The sequence below is a fragment of the Podarcis pityusensis genome (assembly GCF_964106645.2).
Source record: "Podarcis pityusensis genome assembly, chromosome: 10".
NCBI classification, from domain to species: domain Eukaryota; kingdom Metazoa; phylum Chordata; class Lepidosauria; order Squamata; family Lacertidae; genus Podarcis; species Podarcis pityusensis.
Window position 1 is genome coordinate 36016874 of NC_138035.1, and position 15800 is coordinate 36032673.

Below are 15800 nucleotides of genomic sequence, written 5' to 3' on the forward strand. Positions count from 1 at the left end.
ATACAGCCATGAACATTATGTTGCCGGCAGTTTGTCTCCCGGACCAGTTAAAATGTTTTGAACATTCTTTAATATATCTGCTGCACAGCAAATTGCTGGGAGGGTGCCGTTCAGGTTTAGTCTGTATGTATATATATATAGAGAGAGAGAGAGACAGAGATGTTGCTCACATCGGCTACATTTTATGAGTCTGGAGAGATATTTTGACATTTAGCGCAGTCTTCCAGTAAGTAGATAATTATGAAGGAAATTTTGAACAAGACACCTGTTAAGCAAAATGTGAAAGACATTACTTGGTAAATAACCATGGCAATTAAAGCTTTGTTTGTGCTGATTTATTTTGTTACATCCTTCCTACCCATTTTCATCAGCTCACAGCGCTGGATTTGTATGTGAACTACCAGTCATGCATGCTGCGAAAAAGACCTTTAAAAGCAATAAAAAAGTCTTTTGAAGTTTTCATAGTTTTATATTTATTCCATCTAGAAGTACTTGGCAATGTGTTTAATGTGAAGTATTGCAGATTTAAAACCCATTTATAGGCCAGTTCAGTTCCTATCTAAGATGTTATAGATAAAAGAAAGAGACATTAAGTTCACGAACAATCTCTCTTAAGGAGCTTATTTCTTCACATTCTTCCTAAAATGCTGTCATTTCACTGTAAGTTTCCACAGTGGAACAATTATATCTTGCTGCTTCCCGAAGAACCCCTGTCGTAGCTACTTCTGAGAGTAGCCTTTGTCCGCTGACTGGCCTGCTGATTCAATGCTCAGTTTAACAATAATTAATCTCTGTGGCTCTTAGGTGTAGAATCTTGTAATCTTGCTCCTTTGGGAAAAATTGTACAATTTCCTTGATTGCCAGAGATCACGGCAGCCCAAATCTCTTTCTTCGCCACTGCAGTCCCTTCAACCACTTTAAATTGCCACCCTACTGTCATTGGTGACAATAGACTCTTTCCCCTACAAATCCAAAATAAACTTTCCTACTTGGAACTCTCTTCATCTTCTGACTTGTTCCTGTCTTACCTTTTGTCTCATCACTGCTATCTAGCTGCATGAGACTTTCGTTCTTCACCCCCAGTTGCCCCAAGTTTTTTTGACACAAGGTCAATTGCTTCTTCAAAACGTCATCTTCTATTATTATTTTTCAAAAACTCTTTCTTACCTGTCCTTACTCTTTTCTATTGTAATATGCAGTGCTTTCCCCCTAGAAAAATAGGTGCCGGTACTCACCATGAAGTTGTTACAGTAAGTAGCACACTTTTTAACAAACAACTAAAAGAGGTGTTGGTACAACGTACCCTTGAATACCCCCTGAAGAAAAAAAAAAGCACTGCTAATATGTGATCTTGGGCTGCAGTGCCCAAGGTGACATGTATGCTTGGGGACCAGTAGTTCTCTCCCCTCTCCACCCTCCCCAAAGGTCCAGAAGTATTTTGTTATAGGCTCTTGCTGGAGTGTGTTCCATTGTGGGAGCAAAGTGTTGACAGAGAAATCACATTATTGTAGGCTTTAATGTTTTAAACTTGGTGAATAAATGGTCTAGTCAGGAAGGCATTCCAGTTGATGTGGAAATCATGTGGCAATATCCTGAAGGAAGTGGTTTCTTTGGTATGTAAAGCCTAAAGCCAAGGAGATCAATTTGTAAGTTCATAGGTATTACTTTATTTTTCAATCATTGGCTTGGGGAGGGGAATAAAAATGTATTTCATCACAGAAACTAGCTTTTTCACAGATGGCCAGATTCTCTGATGAAGTTTAGGCCACCTAACAGTAAGGGTATCATAGGTATAGTGCATGCACTCAGGCATACCGGTAGCTATGGCATTGCATACAGGATCAAAGAAATTGCAATGTTAAAACAAGGTCTACCTCTCAAAAACTCAAAAATGTCTTTTCTTCACTTGTGAATGTGTGGGCAAACATTTTGCCAAAACTTGATAAAAATTTGGTAAGACTGGTAGGTACCTGATGAAATAAGTTTTGGGGATCAGATCTGCCTGTTGGCCATCCCTTGTTTAAGCTATTTAGGAGTTTGTCAGTAGAAACCTGTCAATCGAGTTGTAACTGGGAGGTTTGGGGGGGATAAATTCTTACAACAAAATTTATTATTTATTTGTTTCCCCTTAAAAATGTATATCATGCCATCTGTCCAAATACACTAGGGTGGGTAACAAGCAGGGAGGGTAATACATAAAGCAATAGACAAAAAAACACAATAAAGTATCAGCACCCTGTCAGTTTCCTAACACATCTGCTAGGATGGTCCTCATCATTAAAAGGTCTTCAGCTGGTGCCTAAAGCTAAACAGCACTGGATACCAGCCAAACTTCTATGAGAAAGAAGCACATTGCATGACTGGGGTACAATGGCTTAAAAAGGCCCTGTGATGGGTCACAGACCCTTGGAATTCACTCAGTGGTCAAACTATCAGCAGTGGTTCCCTGCAGACAAAATGGAATGGTGTTTTCTAGACCAGCTACAGTTTCTGAATGATGACCTTATGAGAAATTCCAGGCCAGAATGGAATTGACCAGGTATGAATCTCAAAGAAGCTGTCATAGCTGCAGTAGCATTCTCAAAACGATAGAAAGTTGATCAATCAATAACATGCTGATATGCTTTGATTAAGCTTGTACAGGACAATCAATATTAGATGAGAAATAAAGAATAGAATATAAAAGCATAGATTTGAATTAAAATATAAGCAATGTAAAGTTTATTATGTGAGACAAAGTGCAGAAGAGATTTGATGGAGGGAAGAGACAAGGGATAGGGAAGGTGGGAGCAATTCTTTTACAACAGGTGATTCTTGATGTTTGTAATGTCGTAATTGTTTGTTTCCCTTTTGTATTTTTATATCAATGATGGAGTTTCTTTATTCTTAAATAATAATCGAAAAGGAAAGAAAATGATAGAAAGTTGTGGAATATCGGTATTTTTCTTTGTACTTTCAAAAATTACTTCAAAGACTTCTGAGTAAATTTATCAGTCATGGAGTAAGTGGAGAGATCCACTTGTGGATCAAGAACTGGCGCACAGAGTAGGATTAAATAGACAGTTCTCCCTATGGAAAGATATAGAAATACAGACTCCCATTGGAACCTGTGCTTTTTAACTTGTTTATAAATGAATAGAAATGACTGCACTTACTAAATTCCAGGAAAGAAACAGTCCTGATTCTTAAGATAACTAACTTCAGATTTTCTGTATTAATTAGGAAGCAAAATCCCCAAGTGACACGTTTATGGTATCCAATTTCCTTTTATTTCTAATTGTGAACTATCTGATCAATATTAAATCCAATTTACAATTGCATCCCCGAAATCGCTTGCAAGGTAATGGTGTAGTAACATCCCTTATCTCTGCTTTCTTGATCAGTCTGATTAGGGCATCCACTTCTCCCTCACCTGCTTGTACCTTTAGCGTTTCATCTATTAGGATGAGTCTGTGTAGTTAGAGTAAGGCAATATGAATCTAAGATTTTCTGAGTGGCCCATTAGCCATGGATATTGTGGTTGGCCTTGAGCAAGACATTATTTCCAAGCTGCACTTCCCGAAATGGAAAATAAAAACAAGGTTGAGCTACGTGACATGATTGTTGAGAGCATCAGTGTGCTAAGAATCTTTTACGTGCTTTCTCCATTTTGGCCAAAGGGATGTAGGAATAGGTAGATATATGCACAGATAAAACAATGTTCTACAACTGTATTCAGCTAGCAAATGCTTCATTTCTGCCCTGCCAAAGGTAGGGAAATAGTATCTGAAAATGCAAACAAACAAAATTAGAAAAAGCATTTTTGTTTTCTCAACTGGTGGACCAAAGAAAACAATAATTGTTAGTCTCTTTTAATAATGGAAAGTATAATAGACATTTCCATAAATATTCTCCAGAAAGGAATGCACAGATTACTTCACTGCAGGGGGTCCAAATAACTTGCATTCTTCCATAATGTTACATTATTAGCATACAATTTAATTTGTACATGAATTTAACTGTCTGCAGGGCAAATCTGAATACATCGCTTGCAAACACTTGAATGAAGTTCTGCAGTGTTTAGACTGAATATCCCAGACAAACCAAACAAGTTGTTATGCCTTTTACAACTATCCTCAGGAGCACTTTGTAGGTTATAAAAGTTTTACATGGAGAGAAACTAAGTGTCATGAAGCTAGGAATTCTAGAGCAAAGAGAAGGTCCTTGATATATGTAGCCCTAAGATTGCAAAGGGACGCGGGTGGCGCTGTGGGTAAAACCTCAGTGCCTAGGACTTGTCGATCGCATGGTCGGCGGTTCGAATCCCCGCGGCGGGGTGAGCTCCCGTCTTTCGGTCCCAGCTCCTGCCCACCTAGCAGTTCGAAAGCACCCCTAAGTGCCAGTAGATAAATAGGTACCGCTTTATAGCGGGAAGGTAAACGGTGTTTCCGTGTGCTGCGCTGGTGCTGGCTCGCCAGAGCAGCTTCGTCACGCTGGCCACGTGACCCGGAATTGTCTCCGGACAGCGCTGGTCCCCGGCCTCTTAAGTGAGATGGGCGCACAACCCTAGAGTCGGACACGACTGGCCCGTATGGGCAGGGGTACCTTTACCTTTAAGATTGCAGAAAGACTTCCCCAAAGAAAAGAATATCAGAGCTAGACCTACCATTAGATAGAATAAGATAGACACCTCAGATGCCATATGCTGAGGACAGGGGGCGATAGTGAGGTGGTAGAGGACAGCTGTGTGCCATGTGACCTGTCTTGAGCTTCCCAAGGTTGCCTCCTGTCTTCAGGTACAGTGGAGAATATGGTCCCACCACTAGTGCTGAAATAAGATTTAGCTGCCAGTTTAGTCTGAATGTGGAATGGAGGTGGTGGTGCCATATTGTCCTTCACATCAGGCAGCAAAATGTATTGAGCCCATCTGAAGAGAGCTGGCAATCAACGTACCTCTCTCCTAACCACCAGAAAAAGGTCAAGGCCCCCTTTGTAAAGCACTGTACAGTAAGCACCTGTTAATTTTGAAGTAATTGTGAACATAAGAATGTGAGAAGAGTCTGCTGGATCAGGTCAATGACCCATCTAGTCCAGCATCCGGTTTTCAGGGTGGCCAGACAGACACTTGCAAGAAGTCCCAAAAGAGGACTTGAACACAGCAGCCCCCTACCCAGCTGTGATTCTAAGCAACTGGGGTTCAAAGGCATACTTCCTCTGAAAGTGAAAGTAGAACATACCCATCTTGGCTAGTAGTCTTCTACTTCAATTGTGGATTTGCACAATTGTGGATCTCCAGTTTGCTGATTGCTTGGTTTTTAGTAGTTTGCTGCAATTTTAACTACATTTTCATCTGCAAACTTTATTTTCATCTACAAGTTTCTTCTAATGTTGCACTAGCTATCTACATATGCCAGTTTCCTAATCTCCATATACCAAAACAAATGGAGTTGTCTGTGATGGTGAGCTGCAAAAAAAGAGTGTTAACTCTGACTTCTTGGCTTCCTTCTTCCTTCTTCTTCTTCTTTTTTTTTTTGAAAATAATGTATTTATAGTTTGCCACCTGATACTCTGTTTATAATACTCTGTTTATAAAAGTTATGGAAAAGACAATGGAAAAATCTCTGTGTACGTAAATACACAGACATAATGCAAATGAACAATGGCTTTTTTTCCTTATGAGAAGGGTGGCAAATTTACATGTTCCAGTTTTAGAAGTAATCTCTATTTCTTGCAAGCCTTCGGGTTTACCAGTCTAGTCATGTCTCTGCTCTTTCTAGTGAACAGTTTTCATTCAAGATAAGATGTAGGAAGGACAAACTCATCTCAGCAGAGTTTCAGGGCACCTGCCTATCAATTCTTTATACAAGATCAGTCAAAACTTTGCAGTGGAATGGCAGTTATCCACAAGAGGGTACTCTGTTTCTTGCTGTCACTCACTGCCTCCATTCCATTTCAAGTAAGAATGTGTGTTGCTATGATTAATCCCACAGAATTACTTTTCTACCTCTCCAAAAATCCAGCAAGTGTATTGAGTTTCATCAAGTTAACAGGAGGGAAAAATTATCTAATTTCCACTTGAGCAGATGGATGGGTAGATCAGGATTAGAAAAATGAAATGGCTTTTGTCTTTGAATATTTTATGATCTGGCACATGTAAGTGAAAACTGAATAATAAAAATGATGGTCAGGAAAATGTCCTACTACCTAATTGTTTAGCTTAAATGCTTGGACAAGCTTGTTAGAGAGAGAGAGAGAGAGAGAGAGAGAGAGAGAGAGATGTAACTGGCTCCCCCTCCTAAAGATGCACAACCATACAATAGCACGTGGGAAGACTTGTACAGGCATCACAACATGGCATCTTATGAAAGGTATGCAGAGTACTAACACAGTTCCAATTTTTGCTGCATGTAACCTCTACTTTAATTCAGTAGCATACATTTTTATAGGTTTTTGCAGACACAGAGGGCTCTGTGGTGCAGTTTACACAAGGCAGAGACATTACATTGTTGACAAAGATCCATATAGTTAAAGCTATGGTTTTCCCAGTAGTGATGTATGGAAGTGAGAGCTGGACCACAAAGAAGGCTGATCGCCAGAGAATTGATGCTTTTGAATTGTGGTGCTAGAGGAAACTCTTGAGAGTCCCGTGGACTGCAAGAAGATCAAACCTCTCCATTCTGAAGGAAATCAACCCTGAGTGCTCACTGGAAGGACAGATCCTGAAGCTGAGGCTCCAATACTTTGGCCACCTCATGAGAAGAGAAGACTCCCTGGAAAAGACCCTGATGTTGGGAAAGATTGAGGGCACAAGGAGAAGGGGACAACAGAGGACACGATGGTTGGACAGTGTTATAGAAGCCACCAACATGAGTTTGACGAAACTCCAGGAGGCAGTGGAAGTCGGGAGTGCCTGGAGTGCTCTGGTCCATGGGGTCACGAAGAATCGGACATGAGTAATCAACTAAACAACAACAACAACTCTGTTATACCATGGCTTTATCAACTTCTGCATATTTCCAGTGCAGATTATAGCCTATTCACACATATGAATTGTGTGAAGGCACATCAGTCATAGAAAGGGACTGTGGGTCTGCTCCTCTGGCCACATCCCAAGGCTATATGGCTTCAGCCTGTTTTCTTTCAGCAGTCATAAACTGTTCAGGATACATCTAAAAATTAAATAAAAAACCATCTAGAAACTCAGAAAAGCAAAAGCAGTTTTTACCTGATGCCTCAAGATCATCAAATTTGGTGCCAGGTGAACTGAAAGGGGATAAAAAATTATAACTGAGCTGTCATCATCTAAGCATTCTTTTAAACTGCTTTTTATTTGTGCTTATATATTTTTTTAAAAAATGTTTTTGACTGTTTTTATGTGTTGATTGGCTGTTTCTGTTTATATTTTCATTGTGTATTTTGTGCTTTTAGATTGTAATTTTATCTTGTGAACCGCCCTGAGACCTGCGGGTATAGGGCAGTATATAAATTTTAATAGTGATAATCATCATCGTCATCATTATCATCATCAGTGTTATATTTGGTCATTACCACTTCACCTTCAAAAATTGGTGCACCTAGAGTCAAACTAGACATAGTATTTGTTGCGTACTTAGCCCTGGTGGACATTTAAAAAAAAAAAAAAAAAAAAAACCAGTCTAGGGATGGAAAGCTGAGTTTGTAACTGGGGTGAGGGGGGGGGGCTGTGGGAAGGGAGCTTTAACCTTTTACCTTTGCTGTAGTTCCCAATCAGAATTTAGAATAGGGGTGCCATTAGCACCTTGAGAGGGCTGGATGGCCTTGAAAGGTTGCAACCAAATGCCTGCCTAAGTAAATAAATAAGAGGTGTGGTTCTTGGTGGGTGCGGGCTGACTCCAGTTGAGACTGCAGCAGGGCCGGACTCCCTTGTTCACTCACATCCTGGCCTTATAGGATATGTTCTTCCTCCACTGTCAGAGGCAGTATCCTTCTGGATATCAGTTTCTGGGAATCACAAGTGGTGAGAGAACTGTTGCACTAAGGTCCTGCTAGTGGCCTGAATTAGAATGGCTGCTGGCCTGACTGAGCAGGGCTCTTCTCATGTTCTTCTGATCAAGCTGAAGAACCTGTGGGTAGACTTTTTATTTGTAAAATGTATTGCACACTGGGGATAACCACATGATATCTAGTTTGCTCCACAGAGTCAAGCCTCTGACAATGATCTCAACAGTAGATGTTCCTTCTGCTACACTAGTTATTATCACAGCCCATCACAGAGCTAAGTGCGCTCAGGCCCACCGAAATCACTGTAGTTGACAAAAATTATTTTGACCTTTGTTGCCAAACCTCTTTAGTACTCCTGTCTTCTCTTGTACCTTGCATAGAGTCCTTCCCTCCTGACCACAAGCATTGTGAGGTTTCTTCAGAGTCCCCTCAACCTTCAGGTTCCTGTTTCTCCATTACCTACTTTTCACTCTTTCTTCAGCCACTTGAAGGAGCTTTCTACATTATGGGGCATCTTCCCATTCTTCAGCTTTCCCCATGAAATTACTTCTGTCCTTGAAGTCTGTTGAGGTTTTACTTCCAGCTAAATCAAATTTCCCTTCTCTCACTGAAGCTGCACATACTATGAACTTTCTGAAAGCTTTTTTCCCATAGTATCACAGAATGTTCATGAACCAGGTCAGCCAACCAATATTAGAGACTTTGCAAACACTAGTGCAATACAATGTAGATTTGATTGATACATACAGATCTACATTTGCTTTGTACATTTTTTTTTATTCAGCACTGAGTTGGAGATATGGAGATCTAACCCTTAATCAAAAAAGCTGTTTTCTTTCCTATTTATAGACAACTCTTCATTGTCAGAAATAGAAAAGGTTCAAAGAGTTCTTATCTTTTCTTAAAAAGAACCTGGTAATTGGAAAAACAAAATCCCTTTACCACCATGTGGTTTTTCTGTTCTTAAAAGAAAGATTAAATAAGGTGATGCTATTCTACACTTCAGAAACTGGTATCTGTGACATCCATCAGGTGCTTTGATTTTAATTGGTATGCACACAAAATGGTTGCTCGGTGTGACTGAAAACACTCATAGCTAACAGCTGGAGAATCATGCTTGCCCTAAGAGAAAATGGAAATATTCTCTTTGTGAGACTCAGTTTCTAATCCTAATACAATTTATAAACTCTATTAGATATAAAATAATAACCCCCACACTGGTCATGCTTTCCCAAGAAAGAAAGCAGAGCAGAGCATACCATCCACCACAATAATAATAATAATAATAGGATATGCTTAAAGATCAAAGAGAGATAAAAAGAACAATATGTTTACTGGTTTGGAGCCCCTAGGATCTGGCTTCCAGTGCCAAATAAATTTATTAAAGGACTTCCCTTAGGTATCCAGCAATTCAACAAACAAACATTGCAAATCTCATTATTTTTGCCATAGGCAGAACAGTGATTTTCTTTTAAAAGGCATGTAGATACTGTACATATTTGTTCCCCTGGGTTGTTTTTGAGTGATGCCTGTTGAATTTACCAAGGTAAACATTTTTCTTCCTGTCAAGAGCAGACACAGCATAGCTACACACTGACAAAACTATATTCTAAACTTGTCTCAAAATACTATCAAGAGAATTTCCTGGTGGTTATAGGAATAAACATGGAACTTGTGGAGCCGCTTTAAAAGGGCACTTTCTGGTGATAATTTATTAGAATTCAGATGCAGTAAGTATACAGCTGTAGACTGAGAGACTGTGAATTTGATGCTGTGTAGCAGCTCCTGCACTGGAAGGAGTTGGGAGGAAACAGGATTGCTAGTGAAACCCCTTTTTATGATTACAGCTTCCTCTGTGTTTTCATTTATCATAGGATCGTAGAACTGTAGAGTTGGAAGGACCCAAAGAGTAATCTAGTCCAGCCTCTTGCAATACATTTCAAGAAACCGAATTTAGCTTCTTGGCATCTCTTGTCACTCAAAATCTATACTTTATATCAGAGCATTCTTTCAGTCCACCCTCATTCATTCTGTTTCTGACTGACATTGACTTGAAGGGAGCCTCAGTCTTGATTTTCTGTCATGTGAGATTTGGTGCTTTGTTCAGCTGAAGTGCAACTCTTTCCATCATCTCCTGATCATGGCTTTTCCAGGGGCATCTGGCACCAGCCTGGTCACCAATGGAAACAGATTGCTGCGGTAGATTGACCTTTTGGTCTAATCAAGCTGCAGCAGTCAGTGAGGTGCTTTGGTGGCAGGAAAATTGTCTACTCCTCTCTGGCGTGATCAGGTGGAGAGGTGAAGTCACATCCATATCAGTAACCAGTAGGAGGTGGCGCCAGAGGCCATGCAAATATGCAGCAACTGTGCATTTATTTTGAAAGTCACCAGTTCTTATGTTCTCTGTGGCTGGCAAATGGACAGAAATGTACAGGGCCGTCTTAAGCATATCTGGTGCTGTGGTGCAAAGATCCCTCCAGATTTCCCAGAGTTTTTGACCTTTTTAAGGGGGGGACCCCAAAGTTGCTGATCTTTTTTAAGGGAAGGTTCCCCAGAGTTGTTGACCTGAACTTGGGAATTCCACAGATTTCACTACAGGGAAGGAGAGGCAACAGCTGGGGGTGGGGGGAACCTACCCCTTCCTTTACTGGATGAAAAGGAGAGAGAAAGTGGGACAGAGGAAAGCAGAAAGGAGAGGGCATTTAACCCACCAACAGATAGAAGAGGAGGGTGGTGGTCAGGAAGCCGAGCCGGGGTAGAAATAGTGTCGCTCCTCCCGCCCACGCAGGCCAAGAAGGAAGGACAGCAGGAGGGTTTTTTTTAACACAAATACACACTCCAACCCAGTTGCTCCCTGATTCCCTTGAAGTGAATGGGTGCGTGCGATGGGACAGCAGCAGACTGTCCTCGCCCACAACCATACACACGCAGCGCATGGGGTGTGCGTGTGCAGCCCACTGCATTTCACAATGCTATTTAAAGGCAGAAATAAAGGTGCACCTGGGCACAGCTAAGGACAGGTCTGCTTCCCTTCTGCCTGCTGGGAAGCCACCACACTGAAAAGGGAGAGACGGGGTCCTCGCTTGCTGGTGAGGAGCTTTGACAGGGAGCTGCTGGGAGAGGCTCCAGCGTCCCCGTCGACACCGTCCCCACCTGCCTCTTTGGGGTTTCCCTCCCGTGCTCATGCCATAGACAGGCGGCTTGGGAGGCAAGCTGCAAGCGACTGAGTGAAGGAGAGCACAGCTAGGAGAGGGAGGAGCAGGAGGGCAAAAGCAAGCTGGCCGTGTGACTGAGACAGCAAGCGCACCACAGGGGAAAGGAGGAGGAGCCTCACCTCACCTGTGCCTCCTTTCGTTTCCCATCCCCAAGAAGGCCTCGGCTCCCAAAGAGGGCGCACGAGGGGAGGGTTGCCATGCGCTGCGCTCGCTCAGCCATCCAGTTTAGAGAAGCAAGCGCACATACACACCCCAACCTCACAACACAGCCAGCGAGCAACTATTGCGTCACCCAGGATGCAGGAGCTCATTAGTCGCCCAGTACGCAGGAGCGCTGTGCGTGCACAGGGCAAGTGGATTCTAGGAAAACCGGAAGCCGCTGGCAAAGCCATGCAGCTCCCCCAATCGCTGGGTCACCCTTAAGAGTCAGGCGCTGTAGCACAACACACCACTAAGCCCTATGGGAAAGACAGTTCTGGAAATGTATTTACCTTATCTCAGCTATTTATTACATCATATCCCACCTTACCTCCAAAGACCTCAAGCTATTGTACATTGGTTCCCCCGCCCCAGCCTCATTTTATCCTTGTAACCACCCTGTGAGGTAGATAAGGCTAAGAGAAAGTGGCTGGACTAAGGAGACCCAGTGAGCTTCATGGCTCAGTGGGGATTTGAACCCTTCCCTTGCGGATCCTAGTCCAACACTCTAATGACTACGCAGTGCTATTTTTCTAGGAAAAGAGGTACCTGAACTCATCGTGAACACCTCCCTTGTTCTCTTCTAACGGTAATGGCGCCCATCTAAGAGGTGCTGGCTGGGAAAAAAAGGCCTGCCAATACTCCACATTTTCTCTTCACGTGCTGAAGTGAAGCTGCCACTCTGTCACTCACATGGCATAGGAATTGGCTACTGTGGAGAGTTTTGTGTACAGGCATGCTGGACCTAGTCAGGTGCTAGGACAGCGCTGAAGATTCAAAACATTGTACCATGTTTCCACCACTGAATGGCAGCCATTCCCCATAATGTAATGCATTTCTATTCCTTGTGAAGCTGCCTTTCAAAATACAATGATAGCAAATTCCTAGCGCAATGGCCTCTTGCCCATTCCCTAGTCTTGAGCATATCCTCAGATTAAAGCAAGTGTTCGTGTAAAGAACCAAGACAAACAACAAAGCCCTATCCTTTCTCTACAGACTGTACGTTGTATCACGCTGTGAGGAGAAGGGTGTGTGTGTGTGGAAAGGGATGGGAAATGTGGCATGTTTGTTCTGAGAGACATGTTCTGGTAAACAAGCTGAAGCTTTGTGGAGGCTTTAAGAAAGGGCTTCTTTTTTTAAAAAAAGGGTGAGAAAATCCTGAACACCCGAGTGTCAAGGTCAAATGAAAGCAGCTGAACAAATGAGAGTAGCATTTAGATTTTAGATACTGCAGTGATAGGTTACGAATAATATAGATTAAGAAAATCAATTTAAAATGGCGGCGTTGAAAGGTGCTGTATTGATTGCTCCAGAAACTGAAGTTTTTTCTTGTTTAAACAAGTGCTGCTTATGTAGCAGGTCAGGCTTTTCACTTCAGTAACATGGCTCAGAAAACCTGACCAGAATAGGGTTTTAAAAAGTCCCCCCCCCCCACTTTAGGGTGGAAAGGGAAGAAATTAAATATATTTCCATTGCCTGTGGCAGTGCTTTCTGGTTATATCTTTAGACATAAGCAAGTTCATTTTACCATGACTTCAGAGCTGTCTTCAGAAAGTAATGGATTTTGAACTTTTTTTGAATACAGACTATTATACGACTCCCCCCTCCCCCCGTGGGGCATTTAGAAAACCTCTCTTACTTATTTCATATTAATTTCTTCCTGGTGCAGTTTTCACAACCACTGGTCTGTGGCATGTCCTGAATATCTTATAAAAGGGATGGTCAATATTTCAGTATTCGGCTTCTGCAGCTTTAATGGTTGTATATAAGAGGACATTTGGGCAAGTTCTGTTTTCTAGCATAGTGACATAATATGCTGGACCTGCCGAAATTTCTTCTTCTCCCACACCAGATATGACCCTTTAGATGTTGCTGGACTACAACTCCCATCGTCCCTGTCCACTGGCCATGCAGCCTGGAGTTGGTGAGAGTACAAAAACACCCGGAGGACTACAGGTTGCCCACGCCTATTCTCTGTTAAAAATTCAGAATTGCTCCTGGCAGGTCTTTTGACAGAAGCATGGCAGACAGAAATTTAGTGTGAAGGCTCTCCTACTATGGAATGAAAACAAGGGGGAAAGCTTCACATCCACCTCAGCCATGAAGCGATTTCAGTTCAGTTACTAGCTCTCAGTCCAACCTACCTCACATGATTGGTATAAAGATAAAAAGGTGTGGTGTGGATAAAAAAACATAGATGCTGCCCTGAACTCCTTGAAAGAAGGATAGGACATAAATGAAATAAGTAAATAAGTAAATAAATAAATAAATAAATAAATAAGGAAAACCATCTATCTGTTTTACAGTACATAACTATGATGACTGGAAGCTTTAAGCTAGGTTCCCACTTTTTTTGGGGGGGGGGGACTTCTTTGTGTCCACACTACAAGCTTCATGCTGGGCTGACCAGCCAATATTGACTGCCCTGCCCTGCTATGGGATTGCTTGCCTCCAACTCAAAGCTAGTTAGATGATGCAAGGGTAGTACCTGGCTTGAGTGGACAAAGTAGGAACTTCTCCCCACTGGTCTACTCAGTGGGGATATAGCAGTGACACCTCCATGGGCCCAGCCAGCTGATTTCTGGCCTACTTATCCTCTCTCCCTCTTTTTGTTGTGTTATCATAGTTTCTTTAAGACATCCTCCTGTTGCTATGGACCCAGAGTTAGCTGCTGGCTGATGAGGCTGGGAAGGAATTTTAAGTTCTCCTTCACAACCTTTGCTAATTACTATTTTTGACACTGGGGCATCAGGCAGAATCCTTCATCACAAGCATACACTCAGATGGTCAGGACGCATGAAGCTATTGATCCATGTCTGATTGAGCTGTTGATTGAGCATTTCTGGCAGCATGTTGGCTGCCAGAAACAGGATCCTTACTTGTATGCCTTGCCTTGCCACTGTGGAGTTGTATCCAATAACGTCCTGTCCTCTTTTTAGATTCATCTTCTGGATTTCCTTATCTGCTTCCATTCCTGACTACAGGCACAATGGACTCAGATGCCCATCTTCAAACCCTCGCAAACCCTGTTGTGCATGTGGACTGCATTAAAAACAAACACCACGATCTACACATAAAACCTTGCTTCAAATTGTCTTTCCTAGATTGGGTAGCTCATGTTTTAAGTGTCCTTCTTCCAGCACCAAACACAGTATTTTTGAAACATCTATTTCTTGAAGAACACAGAACAAGTTTTATGCCGCAACACATGAAAAGCATCTGACAGAAATCACAACATAAAATATATTCCGTCTTGAATATTATCAATCTAAATATTATGTCATCGAAGGCTAAGCAAATATGTCTAGAGAAGCTCATTTATCCACTTATGCTGAAATGAAAGTTATTTTGCAAAAACTTACAGATGCAGTTGAACCACAGACTCCCCAAGTACAAGGTCTATAAAAGCATCCTTTCATTATACAGCCAATTAAGGTGATTTGTTTGTTGCTGATGGAACCTAATGCAGAGACTTGTTTCCTTCCAATAAACGCCTTATACTAAGAAGCCAAATTAGCACAACTTTTTAATTGCTCCAATTCCACAGGGAGGCACAAAGAAGTTGTGAAGCTGCTAATTCATTAAAGCCAATCACCTGATACGAAACAGCACCAGGTCTTCATAAAACTTCTAGAGCAGACTAAAAATGATGTTGCATCAAATTTATAGCTTAAGATATGAGAAGCTTGATAACCATTTCTAAGCTTTACATCTTACAATGAAAAATAGACCTAATCTCAAGTGCCTCCTACAAAGATTTCAACATCTGTTCCATAAATTTGAAATAGATAAAACATTTTATCCCAAGTTTAAAGTCTTCACAATTGCATTTCCACACGTTATGTGTTAATAGGAAGCACTAGGGCCCGAGGATTGCAGAACCATATGGGCTGTAAAATACATTTATTTCAAAAATCAATGGTAATCAAAGAATTTGATCTTAATGTTCAAGTTTTAAATGCATATACTAGAAAACCCATCTGTGATTAAGACTGCTGTATTTACTGGGGCCTTTCTTTAAATTGACCCACTTTCTCTTGAGTTATTTGAATTTAACAGTGATGCCTGTTAAACTCAGGGCTGGCCCTATCATTAGCTTGGCTGAGCCACTTTTCTCGGGTGGTGGATTTGAAAGGGACACAGAATCAGTGTCCTCTCTTGCTGCCTACTTGAGTCCTGCCCCACTGCTTTAGTCTCCACCAGTAGGAACCATCAGAATAAATAGACTCTGTGTTGTTGTAAGCACTCACTTTACTGCCCATTGAGAAGCACTTCACATCCTCTCATGGAACCCTCTCTGTCTGTGCACCTGAGACACCACCAACATTGCAACCCTAGACCCTACCACCAGCAGCTGCCCGGCCAGGCAGTCCTTGTCTGTCATCTGATGTAGAGTATCAAATCACAAGACAGCCACTCACAGCTGGG